Source organism: Ambystoma mexicanum, chromosome 5q (genome assembly GCF_040938575.1).
Source record: "Ambystoma mexicanum isolate Mex_15411 chromosome 5q, UKY_AmexF1_1, whole genome shotgun sequence".
NCBI classification, from domain to species: domain Eukaryota; kingdom Metazoa; phylum Chordata; class Amphibia; order Caudata; family Ambystomatidae; genus Ambystoma; species Ambystoma mexicanum.
In genome coordinates, this window is record NC_090933.1 from 1,286,629,982 (window position 1) to 1,286,657,359 (window position 27,378).

The window sequence follows — 27,378 nt, forward strand, 5'->3', positions numbered from 1 at the left end:
CTAGCTGGTCTTGAGTGAAATCAACCATGTTAGCCTTTTGATCATGCCAATGCTTGACCAAAGCTTGCCCAGCTTTCAGGTTATCACTAGCTTCTGCCATCATGTGTGACATTCTCCTCCGGAGACCTATCACATAGTCAGTCACTGCGACTGGCTTGGGGGAAGGAGCACTCTCCAACCCCTCCTTAATCAGGGCCAATGGACCTCTGACTGGATGGCCATAAAGAAGTTCAAAGGGAGAATAACCTACTCCCTCCTGAGGGACTTCTCTATAAGCAAAGAGAAGGCATGGCAGTAGAAGGTCCCACTTTCTTTTAAGGGGATCTTCCAAAGCACCTATCATGCTCTTCATGGTTCTGTTGAACCTTTCTACCAACCCGTTTGTCTGAGGGTGGTAGGCGGTAGAGAACTTGTAAGTAACTCTGCAGGTTTTCCACATGGCTTTCATGTAGTGGGACATAAAATTTGACCCCCTGTCAGAGATTACTTCCTTAGGAAACCCAACCCTGGTAAAAATACCAAGGAGGGCCTTAGCCACAGCCTGAGCTGTAACAGTCCTCATAGGAATTGCCTCAGGGTATCTAGTAGCATGGTCTACTACAACAAGGATAAAACTGTTGCCTGAGGAGGTTGGAGGATCAAGGGGACCAACAATGTCAGTCCCTACCCTCTCAAATGGGACTCCCACAACTGAGAGAGGCACTAAAGGTGCCACATTCTTGGAACAAACCTTACCAGAAGTTTGGCAGGTGTGGCAGCTCTTGCAAAACTTATCTACCTCAGCCCCCATTTTTGGCCAATAAAAGTCGAGTGAGAGCCTTTCCTTGGTCTTCTTGAAACTCAAGTGACCAGGCAAAGGAATCTCGTGGGCCAGTTGCAAGAACTGTTGTCTGTTTTCTTGAGGTACTACAAGCCGCTTGTAGTCTCCAGGTGCAGACTCAGTCGGTTCACTGTAGAAGAGGCCATCTTCCCAGTGCAACCTATACTTCCCAGGCTCTTGCCCATCAGCAGAGAAGCTGCCTGTTGGCGAAGACCTTCCAGAGTTGGACATTCTCTCTGTCCCTTACTGAAGTCTGCCCTGTTGGATCCGCCTTCTGTCAGTAAAGACTGCAGCTCAGGATGGTCAACCGGATCCAGATCTCCAATGAGTTCTTGGCCTTCCACTAGCTCCTCTTCAGAGTCTAGCTCAACCACACAGGGTTGCACCTCCCTCTCAGCCTCAGCTGGAGGTGGAGTTACAGGTGTAACTTTGGACAACCTAGGGGAAGTCTTTGTTGGAAGCACTGGAGTGCTTGCTGCTGGCTGTTTCCCCTTTGCTTCTTGTTGTTCAGAGATAGCAAGTTGTAACTCCAGTGGAGTAGGAGTGATATCCTTCTTCATCATCTCCTTGGGAGTACCTCTCATGGTTCTCTCCCTTGCAGGTCTGGTGAGCTCCTGTAACCTTTTACTAGGGGGTATGAGGGTATGTGACACTACTCCAAGAGTCTTCAGGTCATTTCCCAACCGAGCCCTTACTGGTACCTCACTTTGTATGCTGACAGGTATCTTCACAGTCATGTCATTACACTGGATGAGAACTGGTAACTGGGGAAGCATCTGCACAGGCCCTCCAGCTAACTTGGTGAGGTGTTAGGGTGCCTTAGCAACATCCTCCGCCTGACAAAATGATTTATCCACCACAGTTTTGCTGGCCCCAGTGTCCCTAATGGCAGGAGTCTCCTGACCATTCACCTGGACACTGTCCTTATAATATTCTTTAGTATTGTCTGGGATAGAATTATATACATCTAAATTCTGTTGTTCCCACAACCCCAGAGACACTAAAGAAACACTAGCTGAGACTCCAATGGGTTCATCAGCTAGTAACAGAAAGTTTCCACTGGCCATCTGTACTTACTCCTCTGGAGCGAAGGCTAAGGAGACAGTGTGGACCCCTGAAGGTTTACCCTTGCATCTGGGATCCCCTTGCACATGGTCAAGCAAGCTACAAACATAGCATTTACCAAATGCTTTCTGGAATGGTAGCTTGCTCTGACCTCCTTCTGGTTTGGCACCAGAAGGTACACTAGCCTGATTCGGTTTCCCTTGTGGCTTACCCTTATTGTTTCTTTTGGGGCCCTCTTTGGGATTGGAATTATTAGAATTCTCTTTGGAGTCCTTTTTAGGCTGTTTCCCCTCATCCTTTTTCTGAGTTACACCAGAGTCCTTGTGAGTAGCCCTGTTGGCAACCCACAAGTCAGCAGCCTTAGCTAGCTTCCTGGAATCTAATTCCTTTGAATCAGCCAAGTGCTGTCTGAGCTCAGGAGAGCAGGCATCATAAATTGACTCCAACATCACAAGATTCTTCATTCCCTCATAAGTGTTCACCTTGTAACCCTTAATCCATCCCTCTAAGTTCTTCAATCTTTCACTCACCCAGGTAGCCCAAGGGGTACCATCATGCTTTTTGAGGGTCCTAAACCTCTTAAGGGACTGGGAAGGGGTCTTCCCAAATCTAGCTATCAAAGCTAGCTTCACACATTCATAATCCTTCTTATCCTCCTCCCCCAACTCCATTACCACATCAGTTGCAACAGGGGGGAGCCTAGAGAACAACCAGGAAAGTAACTAATTTCCTGTAATGTTCTGAAGCCCATGATTATACTCAAACAAACTCAACCAATCCAACACATCCAATTTAGGCTCATACATACCCACAAGCTCTTTAGGCATCCGGGGTCTTTTGGGACTGGAACTCCTAGAGAATCCGGAGAGAGAAGCATTTTCAACAGACATTTTCTTCATCTCTGACTCATGCTTGAGCTCCATTTCCCTGAGCCTTATTTCTTGATTCAGTTCTTGGTGTCTTTGTTCTGCTTGAGTATTAATTTTCTTAAAATCCAATTCCAGTTTCATTTTCTCTAGTTCCAGATATTGGGGACTAAATGTGGCACCTTGCAAAGGTCCAGTAGGTACAGCTGGCAGAGCAGATAGAGGCCTAGGGGGGACAACTTCACCATCTCACCCTCCTCTTCTGGTTCTGACTCAAGATTATCAATACTTGGATCAATATCAATCTCATTACTGTTATCTACATTTGCTGGAGTGGTAGGTTCCTCTGAACCACCATCCAGACTTTGGTTTGCTAACAATCTTTCTATTATCTCCATTTTCTTGCCTTTAGTCAGGAGATTCTTATGCTTACAGATAACTCTTAAACAATCAGCAGTTTTTGTAGCAAGGGACTCTTGACTACAACTTTCCATAGTTGACAGGTTAGAATATAAACTTTTTAGTGCTAAGCTTTGTGGTTAGTTGCACTAAGGTATCTATAAGCACACTAAAATGTATACTCAATACAAATCCCACCGCTGCCACCAGTGTTAGGCAGAAACCTGTGCAGTTCCCTTAGGGACCACTGCAAAAGGCTTAAGACTACAGGAGTTGGCATTAAACCCAATTGGTAGCAGTCTGTACCACCCAGATTTACCTGGTAGCTGTGGCTGAGCAGCCAGACTTCTCTCAAGAAGTGTTAGACAGTATATAGAGTATACAAGGTAGGAACTAAAATACATTAGCACAAGCAAACACTGACCAGAGCTTGGGTATAAAAGTATATAATTATTTATTTTAAAACACACTTTGTAAACTACACTAACATTAATATGGCAAGCAAGTTCAAACACAGTCACTATTAATATATATACATCCCTGATTACTTATTGAACAGAAACACCACTTTAAGTAGTTAAAACACCACTTATTTGCAGACAGAGGTGAGCGCTTAACCTAAGATGGCACTTCAATAAGTTAGTTAAAAAGGGAGGGAAAAAGGCAGAATTAGGAAAATACACAATACCAACACTTTAAGAGAACCAGAGCAAGTCAGAAAAGGCAGAGTATACTGAGGAGCAAGAAAGTCATAGGCCAGGCCCACTCTTGGAGAGAGCAAGGCGGAATGTGTCCAAGATCACATAGTTGAATAGTACTTTAAAGAGTCTTTGCAGATAGTTCAAAAAAAGGGTTGGATCAAGTCAGGAAACGTTAGTTAGCAGGTCCCAGGTCACCCCAGGATAGAAAGTCAAGGATTTACGGGACACCTTGAACATTCTGTTGCAAGGGAGACCAGGCGGGACACAGTACCTGAAATGGTGAGAAAGCTCCAGCGGGGCAGTTGTTCCTGGCAGCGAGTGCAAGTCAGTCCTTCGTCCAGGGGAAGAGAAGATCTCGACGTGGAGGAAAGCTGGAGGTCATTGCACTGCCAGGGAAGAAACCAGCCGCGGAGTTTCCCGGTTAAAAGGTACTACCCTTTTATTCGCGGTAGTGGTGAAGCGTGGCTATCCGGCCGCCGGGGTGCTTGGTACGGTCGATTCAACCACGAGACGATCCAGGAAGGCAAAAAAGAGGGCGAACTGGTTATCCCCACCAGTTCAGAGGAAGAAGACTCTCTGGGATGAAGATCTTCTCTGTCGTTGGGAAGTGGTGAGTTCATCAGGGCTCCACCGGTGGTGTCGTCGTTGCAGGTCGGCTCAGCTTCTCCCTCTTCGGATTCTTTGGTCCTGTGGCGACTTCTGCAGTTCCAGTCCCGAAAGCCCTGCTTTTATGCAGAAAACCCCCATTCATCAGTCCTAGCTGTCACTCAAACATGCTAAGTGGTGTGACGGGCGGCTCACCACTGGGCCAATCACACAAGAGTGCGACTTGAGTTGCCGAGGCAACTCAGTCCAGGGTGCCTAAACCCCCCTCCCACACATCCTGTAGACCCAGACAGAGTGGCACCACTTTTGGAGGCTTCTGTGTAGAAGCCCGCCAAAAAGTGGAAAAAGTTGAACAAAGGGCTCGACTTGGGTTGGAGTTACAGAGGCGAACACAACCGCCATTTTAAAGCTGAGACCTGGCAAAAAGACCCAACCGGGGAATAAATATTAAATAAAAAACCCGGCGGTATCTTTAACATTGCACCAAAAAAGTGGTGCTTTTAAAATGAATGGGAAAATCCCATAGGAAATATTCCGGTGGAATATTTCGCGTGGTAACCACTGCCACCAGCCAGAAACTCGACGAGGGGGGACTGCACAGTGCCCCCACAGAAAACAGACCCAGGGGCAATCTAATTACCCTTACCAGTACTTCCACAATGTGATGGTTTGTGCTGGTTCTGTTCACAATTTAAGACTAGTAAAGTCAATGGTGACTTTACATGCCCTGGGAGACAGTAGTCAGTCCTAGGGTATGGAGTCTATGTTTGGGGGTCACTATGACACCCCTGTGTTACTGCACTGAGTGGTGCTGTGTAACACACTTACCAAAAATACATGAAACCCTATGGAGTAAAAGACCCCATAGCCCATAAAGCACATTACAAAGTCAAAGGATATCTCAAATCATGTCTAAGAGTGGGAGAAAAAGAGTCTCACTCTTAGCAGGAGAAAATAATAAACCCCAAAAATCCAGCAAAGCTGCTGGGGGACTCACTAGGTTTGGGAAATTAGCCTTAACAGAGAATTCTCCCTAACACTCCTGCACCCACGTGTGATATGATATGATATAACGCACCTGTCCACAAGTGTTTCTAGGCGCGACAAGACAAGGATGGGAAACAAAGGGCGGACAAAAACAACGATCTTACTAGGCCTTGTGTCATTCAGATTACGCAAGTGCGGGGAAGAGGGAGGGGAGAAGTGCAGATAACTCAATAAGTGCAGCCAGCGGGTGGCTCATAAGTGCATTGAGAAGGGACTGTAGGGTTGCAGGTACAGACCCTTAAGTGCAGGGGAAGCCAGAGGCAGTGCAAGGGCAACTGGACATGCAGGAGCCTGCATGGGCCTGGCTTCAGAGGGTAGCTGGGCCATCATGATGACTGATGTCCTGCGGCTTTCTATTCTCATGCATTACTGAATAGTGTCAACGTGAGGAGTGTGACAGAGGCTCCATGTAAAAGTTAAAGGGGATCAGTGAGAGGGTTGAGCCTTGGGGGACTCTGCAGGAGACTGGGAGTCAGTTAGAATGCTGCACGCTCTTCTGGACGGCCTGGTGTCTGCCTGAGCAGTAGGAGGTAAACCAACTTAGGACAGTGCCAGTGAATGGTCGGCGAGGTGGGAGAAGAGGATGTGGTGCTTGACGGTGTCGAATGCAGATGAGAGGCCAAGGAGGGTGAGGGGTCTGGGTCACCCTTAACCGTGATTTGAAGGGCATCATCTACCACCTTAAGGGTGGCTGTTTCTTTGCTGAACATGGCGCAGCTCCCCGACTGAAAGTCGTGTAGGAGGTGTAGTTGTCGCTTAGAGAAATGAGGTTGGTGAGATCTCCTAGGTTACATTTTCTGTGCCACCATTTTCTGTGATTGAGCATTTGTTGGAAGCGAGCTCTGGAGTGTGCAAAGGGGCAGGTGGTTGGTCTGGTTTTTAGGGGGCATGAGTATCCACCAGTTGTATAGCAGAGTTGTTGAATAATTCTAGGAGGGCTAAGGCATTCCCTGTGGTCAGGAAGTCTGGAAGGTTTTCTCTTAGCTCATTGACCAAGAAGGTTTTGTATGAGCAGTGCTGAGTGAGGTGGTGTTTAACCCGATCTTTGTGGGCTGTGGTTGAGTAGGTGATCGACAGTGGGATGCTGGCGTGGTCAGACCTGTCGAGTGGAGTAGTTGTCTGTGCAGGGAGAATGATGTGAAAACTAGGTCTAAGGTTTTGTTTCTGTTTCGCTGGGGGGGAGAGCACAATTTTCTTATGGTCCACGGATCCAGTCACAAATAGCGCTCTTCGAGTGTGGTTATCAGCATGAGACTCAGGAGTTAAAAGCTCTGACAAAGACATTATTAGTGTTCGCTAATTTGGCAGAGAAGAGTAAGTTGGAGATTATATCAGTGAACGAGTCACTCAAGGGAGCTGGTCTGAAGATGAGCTGGAAGGTGATGGATGACTTGTGTAATAAAGGGAAATGGCAGGCGATTCATTCAAATGAGGGGATGATGGAGCATGACAATAGCTCCCGTGATTGACTGACACGCCCCCTCCTGCCCAGTCAGCAGATTGGATACAATAGCCAGGCAGTAGGGGGACGTTGCAAATGTGGTGGGGTGGAGTAAACCATTTTTTGGTGATGAAGAGGGCATCTAGATGTTTGTGTGAGATGAGGTCAGCAACCTCAGCGGTGTGAGCGACTGTTGAGTGAGCATTGGTCAGCATGAAGGGGTGTGGAGGTGTGGCCCTGGATGTTATATGGGCACAAGGGAGTTATTGATGAGGTTTGCTAGTGAGGGTGGAGGTGGGCTGTGGTGGGTGGAGACGCATGGTGATGTCTTTGGCGAGTAATTGCGTAGAGACTCATTTGTAGGTTAAAGTTCCTGCGCCTTCTGGCGCTCTCTAGCAATGTCAAGTGAGAAGGCAGGCAGTGAGCTGTGGGCATTACCAGCTGAGGTGGCCTTTAGAAATACTATGCCCAGCAGGTGTATTATGTTACTTCACACACAGATAACGATTGTGCTGCAAAGCACAGGCTTGCTAAGGGGTCCCGGGTATACAGGGTGGTACATGGGGATGTGGGCCTTGGTACATGAACGTATTTAAAGAAATCATTAAGATGACGCTTGTGGACACTCCTTGGTGGTCTTGGGTGGTCACTCAGAAGGCTCTTATAAGTTCTCCTCTAAGCCCCGCACCCTAAATGAATTGGTGAATGACTCTGCCTCCTGTCCATCAGCCTCTCACAAATGTAACGCTACTACATCTGAGATTTACAAAATATTCCATTCAAGATTTGGCCGGCCCTATTTTTGCTGGTTCGTCTTGTGTTTGCCTCTGAGGGTCAGCCCACACCCCTCTGGCTCGGCTCTGGCTCGGCTCTACCTTCTCTGGCCCCCTGACTTCTACTTGCAGTTGCAATGTTCAAGGAACCAATCATGGATCCCTCCATTCAGCCCTTTCTCGCCCTCTGAAGTTGCCCTCCTCCCGCTTCCCATACCAGCTCCTCTGCTAGCCCTGCACCCTAGCTGTCGTGCACTGGGTGCATCCCCTTTGCACAGTGCTCTGGGCAGCTCGGTTTCCGGCATTATAAATCCTACATGTGCCTACATGAAGTGACTCTCCATGAAGTAACCTGTTGGAGGAGCTCCTCTCTTACTGAAAGAAGAAGTACTTAATATGACGTGTAGCTGAGGCTGTCAATGCAAATTCCTAAATGTGGCCATCCTTCGGTGAGCAGGGAAATAAACCTGGCCCTGTGCTCCAGAATTCTGGCACTGAGAGCAGTTTTGCAGGAGCGCAGTGCATTATTCAACTGCTTAAAACATGACTATTTATAGTGATGCACATATACAACTGCCAGGGCTGGAATGCAATGAATGCAGTGCTAGAGACTAAATGATTTACTGTTGGATCCCACAAGAGATGAGGGGCTGGGGGTGCTCGGGAGATTTTTCTCAGCCCCCCCCCCATAAATAAACACTTGACACGTGCCTTTCAGGAGATTAATCAGTAACACTCGGTCAAATAACCCAAGATATGAGGAGCATTTCCTATAATGTTGTAAGTGATGTATAAAAGGTGCACACCTTTTAAACATGAAACGCTGTACTGAAAGGTAGCCCATACTTACAGGGGTACCCCTTAAATATGGGTACCCCTAATCACGCTCACACCAGATTAATAGTTCTCCCCTCTAGGGAATTAAGGACAAGAGTCTTTATCTTGCAAGGATAACAAATTTAATCTGTACAAAAATGAGGATGGGGGTGCAAAGGCATTCTGTCCTTCTTCCGAAGCCGGCTCCTCCTGACTGGTGCTAAGCAGGTGCCTTATATACTGTTTGACCTGGTCACTGGATACTGCCATACTCATCCAAAACTGTCCTGCTTCCTTACAAGGGATGCTGCAGTCTTCCTTCTTCCATGGCCGGGTTTCTATTTAGGCCAAACTACTTAGCATATTGCTAGCTATGCAAGAATAGATTGTAGCTCCTGTTTATCATCATTTTACTATCTTATAAACATTTATATATAAATACACCTTGCTGCCATACTCTCCACACTTCACTCAATATACTCATATTGTATCTTGTCCAGTATTTCCACTTAAAACCCTTGTTTTTCATACTTCTGCATTGTGTCCATTGTGCCTTTTAGCATGCATGGGCTTCTGATGGACAGGACACAGCTGCTGAGTTACTTCGTGTGCTCTGCCAGAGCTAGCAGACACCAGGCAATGCCTGTAGTCTATTTTTAGCACAGGCTGCATTCACCGTGCTTTGAGATTTTCACACTACATAGAATAAGACAATAACATTTACAAGTGTATTCGACTAATGGTTATTTTCACTCTATATTTAAATACTAACTTCATTTAGTGCCTGGCCATGCCAATGTGTGATTATTTGTGCATGAAAAAGCTTTCTCAGTGCTATAGTGCTTTGAGAATTCTTGCCTGATTGCAAAGTGCTTGGGGGTGCAGGAAGGAATTCATCCCCACCCGACATATCTACAATCCCAGAAATATTAGTTTGCGTTTCGCTGTTTATTGAATGGCAAGGTGTATTAGATCCCCCAATTGATACCATCATCTTTGCACTATTAAGGATTATATGAACACAACATCAGAGACCCAATTGGCATGGGCAGAAGAGGACCAAGAACACTACGATAACAGGGACCAGTATTTTTACTGCTGCCTTCAGCCATGACAGGACCCAATCAAAGGCAAGCGATAGCCAATCCGTGTTCTGAACTCCACCTTCTTTCTTCATTTGGACACCAAGATTGTGCACCGCCTTGATGAAATTGAAAAAAGATAAAAAAAGAAAAAACAATAAAAAATGAAAAAGAAAAGAAAGAAAAAAGAACAAATGAGGCATGTGCCAGTGCACACCACCCAGGCATGGATCCTTTAAAAAAAAAAAGAAAAAAAAAATCTTCTTTAGCTATGTCCTCACTTTTATAATTGAGCTTTGCCTTGTCTCAGGTGCTCTTCGGACATCCGAGAGATGCACCCAATTTCTAACTCCTTCATACAGATGGTGAGAGGAGTACAGAACACCACCTCACATGGACCTTTAAACCTGGGGCTGATCAGTTTCCCAGGTAATAATAGTCCAGTTGTAATATGGGCAATGCTGTAAATGGAACTATGGTCTCACGTTCTACAGGAGTGGTCACTATTTCTCCCCCGCTTTACCGTGCCCCACTACCATCCCTGTGTGCCTCCGTCCCGTCCTCTGGTCAATTATTTATGACCCATCAACATATAATATGTCTCCTTCTGTCAATGCATGAGCCATTTATCAGAGTGGAAAAATAAATAAAACTCCTGTATATAATCCGGGGTTGCTAAAATGGGCCGTGCAAATAGCTTCTTTTAAGGCCTCAAATTGTATAGTCATTTCTTCAGTCCATTCCAAGTCCTCTGTCCTTCCCTGAGACTTTGTAACTGTGGCCCTGTGTAGACTGTGTAGTTTAGGATCCATGCCCTACAATAATTACATAAGCCAAACAAACTGCTACATTTCCTTCACAGTACTGGGCCTAGGGGTGGCGCGTACTGCTGCCGCCCTATCTGGTAATATTTTTTCCCCATTGGAAAAATTATTTGTCCCAAGTATAGTACCTCCTGTTGTCTGTATTATAGCTTCTTTTTATCTGCCTTGTACCCTTCGTGAGCCAGCAATTTCAATAATGCAACAGAATCCCTCCTTTTTACTACATACCAACCGATCACCACATACTGAATGATTGTGTTAAGCACCAGACTTCAATGTAATCTGTACAGGGGTCACATCCCTCAGTATGATATGATATGATATGTTATTTATAATGCGCTTAATACCCAGAGGTTTCTAAGCGCGGACCCAGGGATCGAACCTATGTTGCTCCGTGTCGCCTTGCTTCCAAGACGAGCACCTTGCCCCTGAGCTATTGTCCCGAGATGACCCATCATTATGTGGATTAACAGTCAATACTTGTGCTGGAACATATCACATGTCCTCCTCAAAAAATAAAAATGACTAGGTCACCACTGCAGTCAGGGGGCACTGTACCTTCCTATACTGCACCATGATATCACAGCTGATCATCTGCCCCCAGGGAAGGGGCAAAATGAAAAAAAAAGTAATGAAAAAAACAAAACAAAATGGAGATTTGGGTGGGGAGGGGGGCACTAGCCACCAGGGATTTATTTTACGGAAAAGGGGGGTGGCCCTCTCCCCCTCACCCCAAAGGAAAACGGGGGCACCCCTTGTAGCCATTCCTGGGGGCAAATATCTGCTCCTAGGAAGGGGCATCTGAGCCAGGGAGGGCTGCATGAGAAGCCCCCCTCTTATCCACCCCCAGGGAGGGCTGATTGAGATGGCCCCCCTTTCATTTGATGTGAGGGGGAGAGGGACACCCCCCTTTACATTGGAAAATTTTCCAGAGGTTTAGGGTGCCCCTCAGCCCACCCATATTCCATGTTTTTCTTAGTTTACCAAACTTTCCTTGGTGGAGAGTGTAAAGACTGGAGGGGGGGTCTGTACCTCTGCTCTCTATATGGCAGAGGGGAGGCACAGAGGACCCCAGCCAAGATTCTCTATTATAGGTATCGAGCAATCAAGGCCTAGCTTCTCAGGAGGTGATGCAGGCTGGTTCTTAAGTACAGTGTAGTCCCCAAGCACCCACAAAGGAATGTCCACACACCGTATTAGTTAAAACACAGTCTTTATATAAATAATATTCAAGGTTATGTACATTATCACGATAACTCACTTTGTACTCTGTTATCTATAATGGCAAATCTATACAGTTCTACGTGGTACCACAATTACTATTCGATCTCTTTAAAGTGCATCAACTGTATGGTTAAATGTCACACAAATCAGTTTGTAAAGGAAACCAACAATAGATATAAGAGGAAAGCAGTTGGTTAGAACAATTGTCAGAATACTGGCCCCTACCGCTAGACACAGCTCTATGTGGAGATTCCCCCACCTGGGCAATCTGTAGAATAAAGATATATCACAAGCCCAGTCCATATATTGTTCACACAAGTCTTTCCAATAGTTCAGCAACCCCAAAGTACCTGGCGTTGTAGCGTTCCTTGTCAGGGAATCGACGGCCCTTCTTGAGTGTCCTCCCTTTAAGGCAGGAGTCACGGGTCGTCGAACATCCGGCAAAGAACAGGGTGAACTACGGCGGTGAAGTGGCAGCTTCTTTCCTAGCGGTGCTCGTATACAGGGAAGCGTAAACATCCTGCAAGGAAGAGGCGTGCGGGGATTCTCGATGTCGAATGTTCTGGACCGCAAAGAGTTTGAAGAACTGTGGCCCAGCAAGGGCATCGAGTCATCGGCGTCTCTGTGGACTTTGGGTGGTGGGAAACCCACCGGCAGATGCTCCTCGGCGCGTCGACGGCCTGGCCTTCTCCGACGGGATAAGGCGGGCGGCAGTGCGGAGGAGCGCGTCCGTGAATCAAAAGTTCTTAGGCAATAGGAGCATGGCGGCTCCGGTCGGCGATGGCGGTCGTCGATGGTGGCAGACAACAGTCCGGGAGCTTCTCTTTGGTATTCCGCAGCAGTCCCTGTCTCCGGTCATCAGCCTTTCGTAGGTCTGTCTACCAGGGAGATTTGGCAAAGATCGGCTGGTGCACGATGGTCCCTCGTAGCTCGGGAAGAGGGTGCCTTACCAGGTCCTCTCTGGGTCAGTCCTTGGAGACACAGCGGCTTCCAGATTGATGAAGAAGAGCAACAGCAATTCTTCTCTTCCAGCAGGGCTTCAAGGTCAAACTTCAGTTTCACTCCAGTTACTCTTCATATTTTGTAATCAGGTTATGAACACGATTCCTAGCAGTGAGAGGTCCCCAGATATACTGTTGATCTCCCATTCATTCTGCTGGGTCACACTCAGGCAGCCAATCACTTTGAAGGGCATTCAGCAGTCAGTCAGCCAATCAGGCACACAGTGTATTCAGGCCATTCTTCTCCATCCAGACACTCACAACTCAGAATATGGATTCGGACAAGTACCACGCCATTCAACACTACACACTGCATTCATACTAGTTTTGGGCAGTGCTGTCTCAGTCATTGTGTCAAACACCAGATACCAGACATCCACCACAAGAAGTGTAGATTCGTCACACGCTCCATTCACCCAGGTTTCACCCACAGGTGTACCCACAACATACGGTCGTTGGGAAGGCTCCAGCCAGTCTGGTCGGCACTTTCCCACACTACCATATATGGAACTTCCACCCAACAACCAGTCAGGGGGAAGGGACTGAGTCAGGGCTTCCCAGGACTTCGGGAAGATCAAGGTGACAGGCGATGGACGGCAAGAGGCCACGAGGGCCATCTTGTCTCCATCAGGAATCTACCGATTTCAATGACAGGGCCTGGGCATCCCAAAATGGAGGACGCTCAGGGCACCATTCACTTCAGCACGGAGCTGCCACCAGCCCGTACCCTGCTCTGTGGGCCACACACAGGTGCCCAAAAACATACACTAGGGGCAGAGGGTTGTACCCCCACCCATGGGTGCCATAAGGGTATCCCATGGGGCTGTACACCAAACCAAAAGAGAGAGCGGCACCACCAGGAGTCCTACATGAACGCCTGCATGGAAAACACAACAGAAAACACGATAAAAAGAAGTAAAGGACAAGGATACCGAGGCCCTTTCCCTCCGATGCATTTCCAGCATCACAGTAGCCCCCACCGAGATTGAGGTTTGGGTGCCTAGTCTCCCACGAGATAGACACCCTCATCCAGACGGTCAACATACCTCCTGGAAAGGCCATCTGCATTATCGTGACTCTTTGTTACGCTCGCCTGTTATCCACGGGGACGCCACCCAGCCCTGGTTGGATGATTTGCACTCTCAAACCCTCTCCCAGTTCCTTGGTAAGGCCTCTGGTTAAAGATGGGTCTGCAATATAGGAGAGCTGGATTCAATACCAGACTGTCTTTATGTTTTCTCACCTCCCTTGGCCTCAACTCCTTCCTCCCCATTGGGCCCTCTGCTCACCTTAATATTGTAGAAGGTGGATTCTCCGTCCTGCTCATTGTGGCAGGGGCGCGTAGATGTGGGGGCGAGCAGCCACCAAGTTACTTCACTGGTGCAAACCCCCACCTATGGGAATCCAGGCCTGCTTTACAGTCTTTATATGCAGCTCTTATGTTCCTCTTAGTTCGAATAATAATGTCTTGCTTCTTTCCTTTTAGGTATGGAAAGGTATTTTGGAGTTGTCATGCAGTTTGAAGATAAGCATGGGCCGGTAGGCGAAAGCGCGGTGTGTGCGATGCTGTCCGGTGAGTAATGCGCGATGCGCGGCGCTGTTTCGCCTTTTATATTGCTAACCTGTGTCTTTTCTCTCCTTGCAGGTTGCAATGTTCCTCGCCGAGTGCCGTAATGTTCCAGCAATGATACTGACCAGGAGATGACTACCCAGGTAAGAATTGTGTGGCTTTCTTCATTCGGAAGGAAACGTGAGTAAACACTTACTAATGCTGTCTTTCTTTCTCCTCTTTCCAGGTTATGGTATTCCAGGATTCATGCGGTGCCGGATGATGGAGTTCATACCTTCAGGTGAGTGGAACTGAAGTCAGCGATGGATTGAAGACAGGATACTGTTCCAGGTAAGTTTCGTAGTGTTCTTTTTCTATCTGCAGGTCCTTGGTTTCAGGTAAGCTGGCATCAAAGAACTGGACATTGTGAGCATTAGGCTGCCACAGCAGAATAAAGCAAAGCATGCTCTGCTGTTTGGGTGTGGTTTAATTAGACTCAGGTAAAGTAGTCCAGGTAAAATAGTCCCAGGCCTGCCACACCCAAAGTAGTTCAGGTAAAGTAGTCCCAGGCCTGCCACACCCAAATGACTAGACCGCATAGCTCAGTTCCTTGTAACTGAGCTATGTGTGTGCCTCCATGTTGGCTGAACCTACCGAAGTTAAATAGTCCCAAGTAAATTGTCCCATTCTAATGTTGGCCTTCATGATGGTTATGAGCTGACTCCAAGAGAGTCTTGGATGAGGTTTTAAGGCCTTTGACCTGGCCCTAACTGGAAGGCTGACTTGCCAGTGAGGGCCAGGAGCAAGGGTCATGACAGCACTCCCCCCCAAGGCCCCTCTCATGGTGGCACTTCTGCCTGGTCTTGGTTTGGCTGGGTAATTCTGATGGAACTTTTTAATTAAGCGAGGTGCATGGATGTATTCACTAGGTTCCCATGATCTGTCTTGAGGGCCGTATCCCTTCCAATCAACTAAGTAGTATAGTTTGGATCTGGTGTATTTTGAGTCTAGGATATCCTTTACTTCAAACTCTGGTTCTCTGTCAACTAATGCTGGTTTTGGTGGTGTTGTAACCCGAGTACTGGGTTGTACCGGTTTCAGGAGTGATACGTGAAACACAGGATGAATCTGCATAGTGGGTGGTAGGGCTAATTTAACTGCCACTGGATTATTTATGGATTCAATAGAATAAGGTCCCAGATATCGGGGACGAAAGGTCTGAGTCCCTTTTATGGGCACATATTTTGATGCTAACCAGACCTTGTCTTCAATTTGATAGTCGGGGGCTTTACTACGATGTTGGTCAGCAAATTTGTTTTGTCTGTTCTTGGTTTGGAGTAAATGTTCTGCTGCTTCTTTGAAGGCCTGGGAAATAGTCGTATGTAGGATCTTAACCACTGGCATTTCCAAAGGGTTTGGGAGATCCAATTCTGAAGTACGTGGATGTCTACCATATATAGTGTAGAAAGGGGTTTGTCCAGTGCTGGTGTGTAAAGAATTATTATAGGCATATTCAGCTATCCATAGCAAGTCCTTCCAATTTCTTTCCACTTGATGTAACATGCAACGTAAGTATTGCTGGAGGGTTTGGTTTGTTCTTTCTGTTTGGCCATCTGTTTGAGGATGGTGACTCGTGGATAGTCGAATGTCAATTTGGGCCATTGAACAGCATTTCCTCCAGAAGTTGGATACGAACTGACTACCTCGATCTGAGATCAAGACCGATGGAAAGCCATGTAGCCGTACGATATCCTCCAGGAATACTTTTGCTAAATTGGATGCATTTGGAAGACCCTTAAAAGGAATAAAGTGTGCCATTTTAGAGAACAAGTCTACAACTACTACGATGGTGTTGAACCCTTGACTGGGAGGTAGATCTGTAATGAAATAAAGGGACAGTGTGTGCCATGGTGTGGGAAGAATTTCCAATGGTTGGAGAAGACCAGCTGGTTTCTGCTTTTGGGACTTGCTTTGTGCACACACACCGCAAGATTGGATAAATTGTAAGATGTCTTTACGCCATGTGGGCCACCAATAATTTCGTTTTACTTTAGCTAGAGTTTTGGCAATTCCAGGATGACCTTCAATCAGGGAGTCGTGATAACCCGAAATAACCTGCTCTTGTAAATCTTTACTTGGCAAGTATAGACGGTTCCTAAAATATGGTAACTGGTCTTTAATGGTGTAATGTTCTCCTTGAGTACACCACTCTTGTGAGAAAGTGGGATCCATTAAGACTTGGATCTTGTTTTGGAGTTCACCCTCTGTCAATGTTGTCGTAAAACCCAGGAGTTTGTCTTCTGGAATGATGGCTACTGGATCTGGAGTTATGTATACCTTTCCATCAACACCCATGCGGGACAAGGCGTCAGCCTTTCCGTTTCAGACTCCTGGTCGGTAGGTGAACACATAGTCATATTCAGCGAAGAAAAGAGCGCACCGCAGTTGACGGGATGATTGAGGCTTTGCAGTTTTTAGGTATTGCAGGTTTCGATGATCAGTTATGACCGTGACAGTATGTCTAGTACCAAGGAGATAGTATCGCTATGCCTTGAAAGCTGATTTTATAGCCAAGAGGTCTTTGTCTGTGATAGCATAGTTGAGTTCGGGAGGTGAGAATTTTCGTGACCAGAAGGCCACAGGGTGTAACTGGCCAGTTCCTGGGTCCCTTTGCGAGAGAACAGCTCCCATAGCCATGCTAGAGGCATCTGTTTCAACTATATAAGGGAGGTCTGGGCGAGGATGCCGTAGAACTGGAGCAGACGTGAATTTTTTCTTAAGTTCTTGAAATACCTTCTCTGCTTCTTCAGTCTAATTGAACTTTTTATTGTTTTTTCTCAATAGTGATGTAATTGGATGCACTATTTGGGAAAAATCTGGGATGAATCGGCAGTAAAAGTTTGCAAAGCCCAACATACTCTGGATTCCTTTAAATGAAGTTGATGACGGCCAGTTAAGAATGGCATCTACCTTGTGCCTATCCATTCTGATACCTTTTGGTGTGAGGGTAAAACCGAGGAACTCCACTTCAGTGACATGAAAAGAGCATTTTTTGAGTTTAGCATACAGGTTATGTTGGCAGAGTTTAGTAAGTACGGAGCGGACATGCCTGACATGGTCTTCTTTTGTAGCAGAATACACTAAGATGTTATCAATGTAAACCAGGGCGCAAACGTCGATGAACTCCCGCAAAACATAATTCATACTGGACTGACGGACATAATTCATTCAGTACTGGAATGCAGCGGGAGCATTGCAAAGTGCAAAAGGCATTACCTGGTATTCATACAAGCCGTATTTGGTACAAAAGGCGGTTTTCCATTCGTCTCCTTTCTTCACTCGAACAAGATGGTACGCCCCCCTAAGGTCCAGTTTGGTATAGATTTGGACGTCTTTGACTTGATCCAATAATTCAGGAATAAGGGGCAGTGGATAACGTTTTTTTACTGTGATCTGGTTTAATGCGCGATAGTCGATGCAAGTCCTGAAATCTCCTTCCTTCTTAAGTACGAAGAATAAGGGACTGGCTGCCTGTGATTTAGACGGGCGAATAAATCCATTTGCCAGGTACATATCAAGATAAGATTTCAAATGGAGGTTTTCTGGTTCAGTAAGTGCATAGATTCGTCCACAAGGAATTTGTGCACCAGGTATGAGGTCGATCTGACAATTGTAGGGCCTGTGCGGTATTTGCATGTTCTTTCTGGAACACGTCTTGAAAATCTTGGTATTCATTTGGCAGAGTACTAGTCACACCTAGTACAATCGCCGCCGTACTGGGAGTAGCATATGTACATACGTCTGTTTTCCCCTTTTCTCGGTAATAACAGGTGCGAGCACAATCATCGGAAAAGGCCAACTTCTTGGCATGCCAATCTATTAGAGGGTTGTGATCTACCAACCATGGCATCCATAGGATTAGTGGAAACTGAGGAGCTTTGATGAGATCGAATGCAATAGATTCTCGGTGTCCATCCTGGCACGGTAGGGTTAGTGCTGCTGTACATTGGGTTACTGGTCCGGAAGCTATTTCTGTCCCATCAACAGTAGTAACTTTTTCAGTAGTCGACTTAGAGCATCTCTGCTGCCAGATCTTGGTCTACATAATTCCCAACTGCTCCGCTGTCTATGTACACTTCGACAGCATGCATCCGAGACGGTTGTTGGTGATTGATCAAAATTACTGGTAATGCAAAGTGTGAGGTCTGTGGCTCATCCTTCTTGCTCGACAAGCGGACCTCTACGCTTGCCGGGCTTGGTAGTTTTACGACTCCTTGTTATTATCTTCCTTCTCTGTGGCTCCAACAATTCTCCTTGGTGGTTTCACTGGACATTCTTTGAAGAAGTGGCCTGATTTTCTGCAATATAAGCATAATTGCTGTTGCCTTCTCTTGTCTCTTTCAGTTTTAGTTAAAGGGGGGCGTACACCTCCGATTTGAATGGGTTCTACCGTGTTTCCCAAAGTACATGGAACATTATCCTTTGACCGGACATACACAGCTCGAGTGTCTAACCTTATCCGGTCCGCTTTTCGGTCTTGTCATCTGTGATCTAATTGCACCACAAGGTTGATGAATTCTGCACAGTCTTTAGGTAGGTTAACCACTTGAGCAAGGACATCCTTTAGTTCACCTCGTAGACCCTGATGAAATAGTGTGGTCCTTTTTTCCTCAGGCCACCCAGCTACAACGACTAGTCTGTTAAATGTTGCTATATATGTAAGCAAGTCTTGACTTCCTTGACGGAGTGACAAAAGTTCGTTGTCTAATGCTTGGCCTTGAATATGACGAGCAAAGAGTTTTTCCATTTCCATCTGGAAACCCCCAAAGTCATGTAACAACGGGTCATCCTGACTTACCAATGGTACCGACCAATCTGCAGCGCTGCCGCTTAGATATGACAAAACAAATGCAACCCGCGCTTGGTTGTTGGGAAAAGCCCCAGGTCTGCAAAGGAAATGAAGACGCCACTGGTTCATGAACGTTGCATACTTTTTGTGGTCCCCTATAAATCGTTCAGGTGGAGCTAAAGTAACTGCTCCAGGAAGGGTTATTTGTACTGGATTGGTAGAAGTTGGTACAGGTGCTGGGGAATGTTACCAGGCAATGGGGTCTGTCCTGCCTGTGATTGGAGCAATTGTCTACTTATTTCGTCGGTATGATCCTTAAAACAATCAAATCCCTCCTAAGAGCATTGGTTTCTTGCCTGGCTGAATGTACTTCAGCGCGTAATTGTCCCAACAACTGAACTAACTGGTCAGTCTCTGAAGTCTCCAAGACGCCCAGGTGGATAATATTATTGAGGCTTTGCATTCTGTTACGCTCACCTGGTATCCACGGGGACACCACCCAGCCCTGGTTGGATGATTTGCACTCTCGAACCCTCTCCCTGTTCCTTGGTAAGGCCTCTGGTTAAAGATGGGTCTGCAATATAGGAGAGCTGGATTCAATACCAGATTGTCTTTATGTTTTCTCACCTCCATTGGCCTCAACTCCTTCCTCCCCCTTGGGCCCTCTCCTCACCTTAATATTGTAGAAGGTGGATTCTCCGTCCTACTCCTCGTGGCAGGGGCGCGTAGATGTGGGGCGTGAGCAGCGACCAAGTTACTTCACTGGTGCAAGCCCCACCTGTGGGAATCCAGGCCTGCTGCGACTCCCTAGGTTTACTGCTTTACAGTCTTTATATGCAGTTCTTATGTTCAAATAATAATGTCTTGCTTCTTTCCTTTTAGGTATGGAAAGGTATTTTGGAGTTGTCATACAGTTTGAAGATAAGCATGGGCCGGTAGGCGAAAGCGCGGTGTGCGCTATGCTGTCCGGTGAGTAATGCATGATGGACGTCGCTGTTTCCCCTTTTATGTTGCTAACCTGTGTCTTTTCTCTCCTTGCAGGTTGCGATGTTCCTCGCCGAGCACCGTAATGTTCCAGCAATGATACTGACCAGGAGATGACTACCCAGGTAAAAATTGTGCGGCTTTCTGCATTCGAAAGGAAGCGTGAGTAAACACTTACTAATGCTGTCTTTCTTTCTCCTCTTTCCAGGTTGCGGTATTCTAGGATGCATGGGGTGCCGGAGGATGGATTTCGCACCTTCAGGTGAGTGGAACTGAAGTCGGCGATGGATTGAAGACAGGATACTGTTCCAGGTAAGTTTCGTAGTGTTCTTTCTCTCTCTGCAGGGCCTTGGTTTCAGGTAAACTGGCATAAAAGAACTGGACACGGTGAGCGTTACGCTGCCCACAGCAGAATAACGCAAAGCATGTTATGCTGTTTGGGTGTAGTTTAAATAGTCTCAGGTAAAGTAGTCCAGGTAAAATAGTCCCAGGCCTGCCACACACAAAGTAGTCCAGGTAAATTAGTCCCAGGCCTGCCACACCCAAAAGACTAGACGGCATAGCTCAGTTCCTTGTAACTGAGCTATGTGTGTGCCTCCATGTTGGCTGAACCTACCGAAGTTAAATAGTCCCAAGTAAATTGTCCCATTCTAACGTTGGCCTTCATGATGGTTATGAGCCTGGCGCCAAAGGCACCAGGACTGACTCCAAGAGAGTCTTGGATGAGGTTTTAAGGCCTTTGACCTGGCTCTAACTGGAAGGCTGACTTGCCAGTGAGGGCCAGGAGCAAGGGTCATGACACTCCTCGCTGGTCTATGCTCTATGGTGAAGTCTAGCCCTTGCAGGCTAATGGACCACCTGAGCAGCTTCAGGTTTTCACCCTACATCTGCATAAACCACTTCAGGGGCTTATGATTTGTTTGGACCTTGAAGGTAGACCCGGTAAGGTAGGGTCTAAAATGCCTAAGGCTCCAAACTATACTAAAACATTCCTTTTCAACAGTAGCCCACCTAAGTTCTCTACCCTTGAGTTGTCTACTGATGAATATGATCGGATGTTCTCTTCCTTTGTCATCTAACTGGGATAAGACAGCTCCAATTCCTGTGTCGCAGGCGTCAGTTTGAACGATAAAGGGCTTGCTGTAATCAGGTGCACACAACACGGGTGCCCTACACAGACTTTCCTTCAAGCCATCAAAGGCCCTCTGACAGTCTCCAGTACAATTAACCTTCCTAGGCTGTTTGGGTGAAGTTAGAGCTGTCAGTGGTGCAGCTATGGTTCCATAGTCCGCCATGAAATTGCGATAATACCCAGTGAGGCCCAAACTTACTGGGGAGAGGTTGGATTTGACCCCCTCCTACCTCATGACCAAGATACGTGACTTTCCACTGAGCTATCTGGCACTTGGTGGCCTTGATAGTGAGGTTAGCCCTTTTCAAGGCCTGCAACACCTTATCCAGATGTATCAAATGCTCTTCCTAGGTGGAACTGTAGACGGCAATGTCGTCTAAGTAGGCCACACAAAGGTCCTCCAGCCCACTGAGCGCATGATTGACCAATCTCTGGAAGGTGGCAGGGGCATTCTTTAACCCAAAAGGCATGACCCTAAACTGGTAGAGTCCCTCAGGTGTTGAGAACGCTGTCTTTTCCTTGGCATGGTCCGTCAGAGCTATTTGCCAATAGCCTCAGGTAAGGTCAAAGGTGCTTACAAATTTGGCAGCACCTATGGTGTCCACGAGTTCATCAGCCCGGGGCAATGGGTGCGTGTCAGTTTTGGTGATGGCCTTGACACCTCGGTAGTCCAAACAGAACCTCCAATCCTTGGTGACTGCCTGGGAACCTGCCTTGTTGACAAGGACCACGGGACTGGACCAGGGACTGGTTGAGAGTTCAATAACACCCAGATCCAACATCTTGGCGACCTCAGCCAGGATTTGGTTCTTAACTGTATCTGACATACGGTAGCACCTGCTTTTGTCAGGCACACTGTCACCAGTGTCAATTTCGTGCCTACACCACGGTGTAAAGCCTGGTGTCAGTGAAAACAGAGAGGCATACTGGCGGAGCAAAGCCCTGCAGACCTTCTGCTGCTCTGTCAGATCTGGAGAGAGATGTACTCCCTCCACTGAGCCATCCTGAGGGTTGCTATGCAGCAAATCAGGAAGGGGCTCACTCTCATCCTCTTCTTGCTCGGAAGCTAGCAAGAGACATGAGACTTCTGGTCGCCGGTGGAAAGGCTTGAGCCTGTTGACATTGAATACCTGAGGGGCCATGTCAACCAGATAATTAACCTCGCCCATCTTGGAGATTATCCTGAAGGGTCCAGTCCATTTATCTGCCAAAGCTCGAGGCTTGGTAGGCTCCATCGCGAGGACCTGCTGTCCCGGAGTCCAATCCACTTTCGATGCTTTAAGGTCATGCCACTACTTATTCAATTCCTGGCTGGTCTTGAGATTTGCTGTCGCCTGACCCATCATCTGTGTCATCCTCCGTCTGAGGCCTAACACATAGTCCCCCACTTGCTTGGCGAGACCTGGAGGGGTGGATTCCAAACCTTCTCTGATCAAGGCAACGGGCCCCCTCACGGGATGTCCAAAGAGTAACTCAAAGGGGTGGAAACCAACACCCTCTTGAGGTACCTCTCTGTAAACGAACAGCAGGCATAGCAGGAGATCCCATTTCCTCCTTAGGGGCTCTTCCAAAGCGCCTAGCATGCCCTTGAGAGTTTTATTAAATCTCTCGACCAGACCGTTGGTCTGGATATGGTAAGAGGTGGGGGACTTGTAGGTTACTCCGTACTCTTTCCACATGGTTTTAATGTAACTAGACATGAAGTTGGATCCTCTGTCATAGACAACCTCGTTAGGGAATCCAACACGGGTGAAAATGCCCAGGACAGCCCTGGCAACCACCTTGGCAGTTACAGTCCGAATGGGTATAGCCTCAGGGTACCTGATGGCATGATCGACCAAGATCAGGATGATCTGAGGTCCACCTGAATTGGGAGGGTAAAGGGGACCGACAATGCCGATGCTCACCCTCTCAAACGGTATGCCAACCTCTGGCAATGGTTGCAGTGGGGCAATGACACTGCCTCCAGTCTTGCCAGACAACTGACAAGTTGGGCAGGTCCTGCAGTGGGACTCCACTGTCATGATCTCTGCTTCCAAAAGGTCAGGGTTTTCCCAACTCCCTTGGAAGCAAATCCATAACCCAGGTTCTGAGTGCCAACCAGTCCCAATTGGGACCTTTTGGACCCAGTCCTGGCGCCAGTGGCACCAGGCTCATAAATATGCCCAGTCCCAGCGCTGGAAGCGCCGGGCTCATAATGCTTGGGTGGACTTACCTGCAGCAGACGATGCTGCTTACTTGCCTGCCAGTTGAATCTCTGATCCTCTTCTGTTTGGAACTACTTTTCCTGTTGGGTGGGGCAGGAGCCACTCCCTAGATTCAGAACACTGGAACTCTTCTGGAAAGCAGGAACTCTTTTCTTACCTAGGCGTGGTTGTGGAAGGAGACACCTAAGCACTACAGGAGGCTATTTAAACCACACCCGATGGATGAATCTTGCTTTGCGTTATTCTGCATCCTCAGCAGCAGAACGCTCATCGTGTCTTCTGCATCTGATCCTGGGCCTAAGGAAAAAGGCTTACCATTCTGAATCCAGTCTTCAGCAACACCTATAAAGACAAGAAAGAACAGGTTAGCATTACGGTCTTCAGTGACAGCTCTTCACTTACCTGGTCCATCGGCTGTCACCAACGCCTCGCGCTGCATTCCGGCATCTGAAAGACAAAGGCTTACCTACTCTTCGTGCGCTCCGGAGGTCTTCACACTGCATTCCGGCATCTGAAAGACAAAAGCTTACCAACTCTTCGCACGCTCCGGAGGCCTTCGGCGCTGCATCCCGCATCTGAAAGACAAAACAAGGTGCGTTTAAAGACATTGGGGAACTTTAATACTCACGTGCCATTACTCCTTTCCACATCTAACCCAGTGGGTATTCCGGCACCCTGCAGCCGCCCCGAACTTGTATCTGCAAAATAAAAAGACAGTTAGAGCGCATCGTGAAGCAGGCAACAAGCGCTTACTTACGTGCTTCCAGGCGCTTCTATTCATCACACGGGCTCCATCTTCAACTCACTTCAGCCCACCATCCGCCATCGCCGGAACCCTGCAAAACAAGAGACATCATTACTAAAGACTTTAAAGACATTAGAATTACTCGAAACTTACCGTTCGTGCAGTAAACGACGGACAGCAGTCCTCTGAAGTCAAGAGGCCTGCTCCCCTTATCCAGTGAAGAAACTGGTTACAGCACCCTGCCTCGAGGCAGATGGAGAGCACGGCGTTCACTTACCTAAGGTGAGAGCGTTAACCTTTGGGGTTCTACAGGAGAAGAGAAAGGGAAGAAGAGAGAGACATTCAATAATCCAGGTCATTAATCCCACATTTTCTATCTGCAGACATCTTACCCTTCGAGCCAGACATACAGTGCACAGAGGTCCAGCCCAAAGAGCCAGCCGTGTGTTACACATCACCTTTGAAGATACGGTATACGCCCAGTCAAGACCGGCGCCTCTACGGGAATCAGGTGAGCGTTACAGAACGCAAAGCCTACCACAAAACTCCCGTCCAGGCGCTATTGAAACCTCGGATACCGACCAGCTAGCCCAGTTACTTGGGGAACTAAGGGCAGAAGTGCATGCAGCCCGTCAGGAAACGAACGCTCTAAGAAGGGAACTGATTATTTCCAAGGAGCGAACAGATGATCTCGCTAGACAATTGCTACAGTCACAAGCCGGACAGACCCCGTTACCCGCATCTGGGGGAAATCTTCCTTCTACATCCTCTATGAATCCAGTGCAGATCAACCTACCTGGGAATGTACCTCTGGCTCCGCCCGAACGATTTTCTGGTGACCCAAAGAGGTTTGCAGTATTTATCAATCAGTGCCGGTTGCATTTCTTATGCCGGCCAGCAGCCTTTCCAACTGATCAAGCTAAAGTAGCTTTCGTGCTTTCGTACCTTAGCGGCAATGCGGCAGACTGGTCGATCCCTCTAGTAAATCAAGATGATCCGGTCCTCCATGATTTTCAAGCTTTTCAGCTCAGTATGGAAAAACTGTTCGCAAGACATTCACAGGGGCAGGCCTTGGACAATGAGCTTCTTTCGTTGCGACAAGGTAATCAAGACCTTTTGGCTTATATTGCGTCTTTCAACAGACTGGTAGTGGAAACTCACTGGCCTGAGGACAAAAGGATTACGCTGTTTTATAGAGGTCTACGCGGAGAGCTCAAAGATGTGTTAGCCCAAGTAGTGAATCCCCCACAAGATTGTTCGGACTATATAGACTTAGTCGTTCAAATAGATCACAGACTGCAGAACAGGAAGGCCGATCGTTCCAAGTTTGATGCTCGAGTATTTTCCAAACCGCCAACTCCTTCCAAAGGAGTAGACTCCGGGGAACCCATGCAAATAGGCGGTCTGAAAGGTCCTCTAACACAAAAGGAGCGGGAAAGGAGAAAACAGTTGCAATTATGCCTCTATTGCGGAAACTCAGGGCACTTTCTTCGAGACTGTCCGGTGAAACCTGCCAAGAAGGCAGTAGGAGCTGCAGTTACCAAAGTTACAAACTCTGAGCAGGGAAACGACCTCGCCCGACAAGAATAGAGGTCCTCTTGCCGAGCGTGAAAACCAGTTCCGTGACCTCGCATTTCGTGATACCTATGGTCCTCATTAGCCCTGATAATCCGGATCGATTACATGCAATTGAAGCTTACGTCGACAGCGGTGCCATCGGCAATTATGTGGATCATGAAATGGTTTTGAGGATGAATCTAACTCTTTGTCCCAAGGCTGTAAAGGACGTCATTACTACGGTGGATGGTACGGAGATAGCCTCCGGGCCAGTAACGCATACCACTCAAGAAGTGACGCTAGTAAGTCAAGATGGACACCATGAGAAGATCGTGTTCGATGTGATCAAGGCCCCTCAGTTTCAGATTATTCTAGGAATACCTTGGTTAGAGAAACACAATCCTCTGATCGATTGGCGAGCAAGAACGGTCCAGTTTCCAGAATGTGTCTCTACTTGTCACCCTCCACCTGGTGTTGCACTGGCAGCAATTTCTTCAGAGACTCCCCAGTTACCTCCCGAATACCTAGAATACCAAGATGTTTTCCGGAAGGATCAGGCTAACTCTCTACCTCCTCATAGGTCTTATAACTGCCAGATCGACCTGATACCTGGATCTACTCCTCCTTGTAGTAGAATTTATGCCCTCACCGAGCCTGAGAACCTTCACCTTCGACAATACCTGGATCAATACCTGGCAAATGGGTTTATTCGTCCTTCCAAGTCCCCTGCTTCTTCAGCTTTGTTCTTCGTTCCAAAAAAGGAAGGAGACCTTAGAACTTGTATAGATTATCGCTCCCTGAACCAGATCACCGTTAAGAATAGATATCCGTTACCTTTGATCCCTGAACTCCTGGACCAAGTCAGAAAAGCATGCATATATACAAAGCTGGATCTTAGAGGAGCTTACCACTTGGTACGAGTAAAAGAGGGCGATGAATGGAAGACGGCCTTCCGCACCAAGTATGGGCTATTTGAATATCAGGTCATGCCCTTCGGACTTTGTAATGCCCCGGCCGCCTTTCAATATTTTATGAACGATGTCCTCAGAGAGCTCATAGATGTGTGTGTTGTTGTTTACATTGACGACATCCTCGTTTATTCTTCATCGGAATCTGAACATAGGAAACACGTGAAAATGGTCCTCGAAAGATTGCGTCAACACAAACTTTTCGCTAAGTTGGAAAAATGTGTTTTCAACGTGACTGAAGTTGAATTCTTGGGATTCATATTATCACCTGGCGGAGTGCGTATGGATTCAAAGAAGGTCGATGCAGTTCTCAAATGGCCATCACCATCCTCCGTAAAAGGTGTGCAAAGCATGTTAGGCTTCGCTAACTTTTACCGCAGGTTTATTCCCGAATTCTCTCGAATAGTCCAGCCCATCACTGCCTTGTTAAAGAAAAACAAACGTTTTGAATGGTCTACCGAGGCGGAACAAGCTTTCCAGGATTTGAAGACTAAATTTATCTCTGCACCAATTTTAAAACACCCTCGCCCCGAACTCCCCTACATCGTGGAAACTGATGCTTCAAGCCTTGCCATGGGGGGCAGTTCTATCACAAAAGGACCCGGTAACCAATCAGTTGCATCCCGTGGCATTTTGGTCCCGCAAATTCTCGCCTCCTGAAATCAATTACACGATTACTGACAAGGAACTTCTGGCTATCAAGTCTGCCTTTAAGGCTTGGC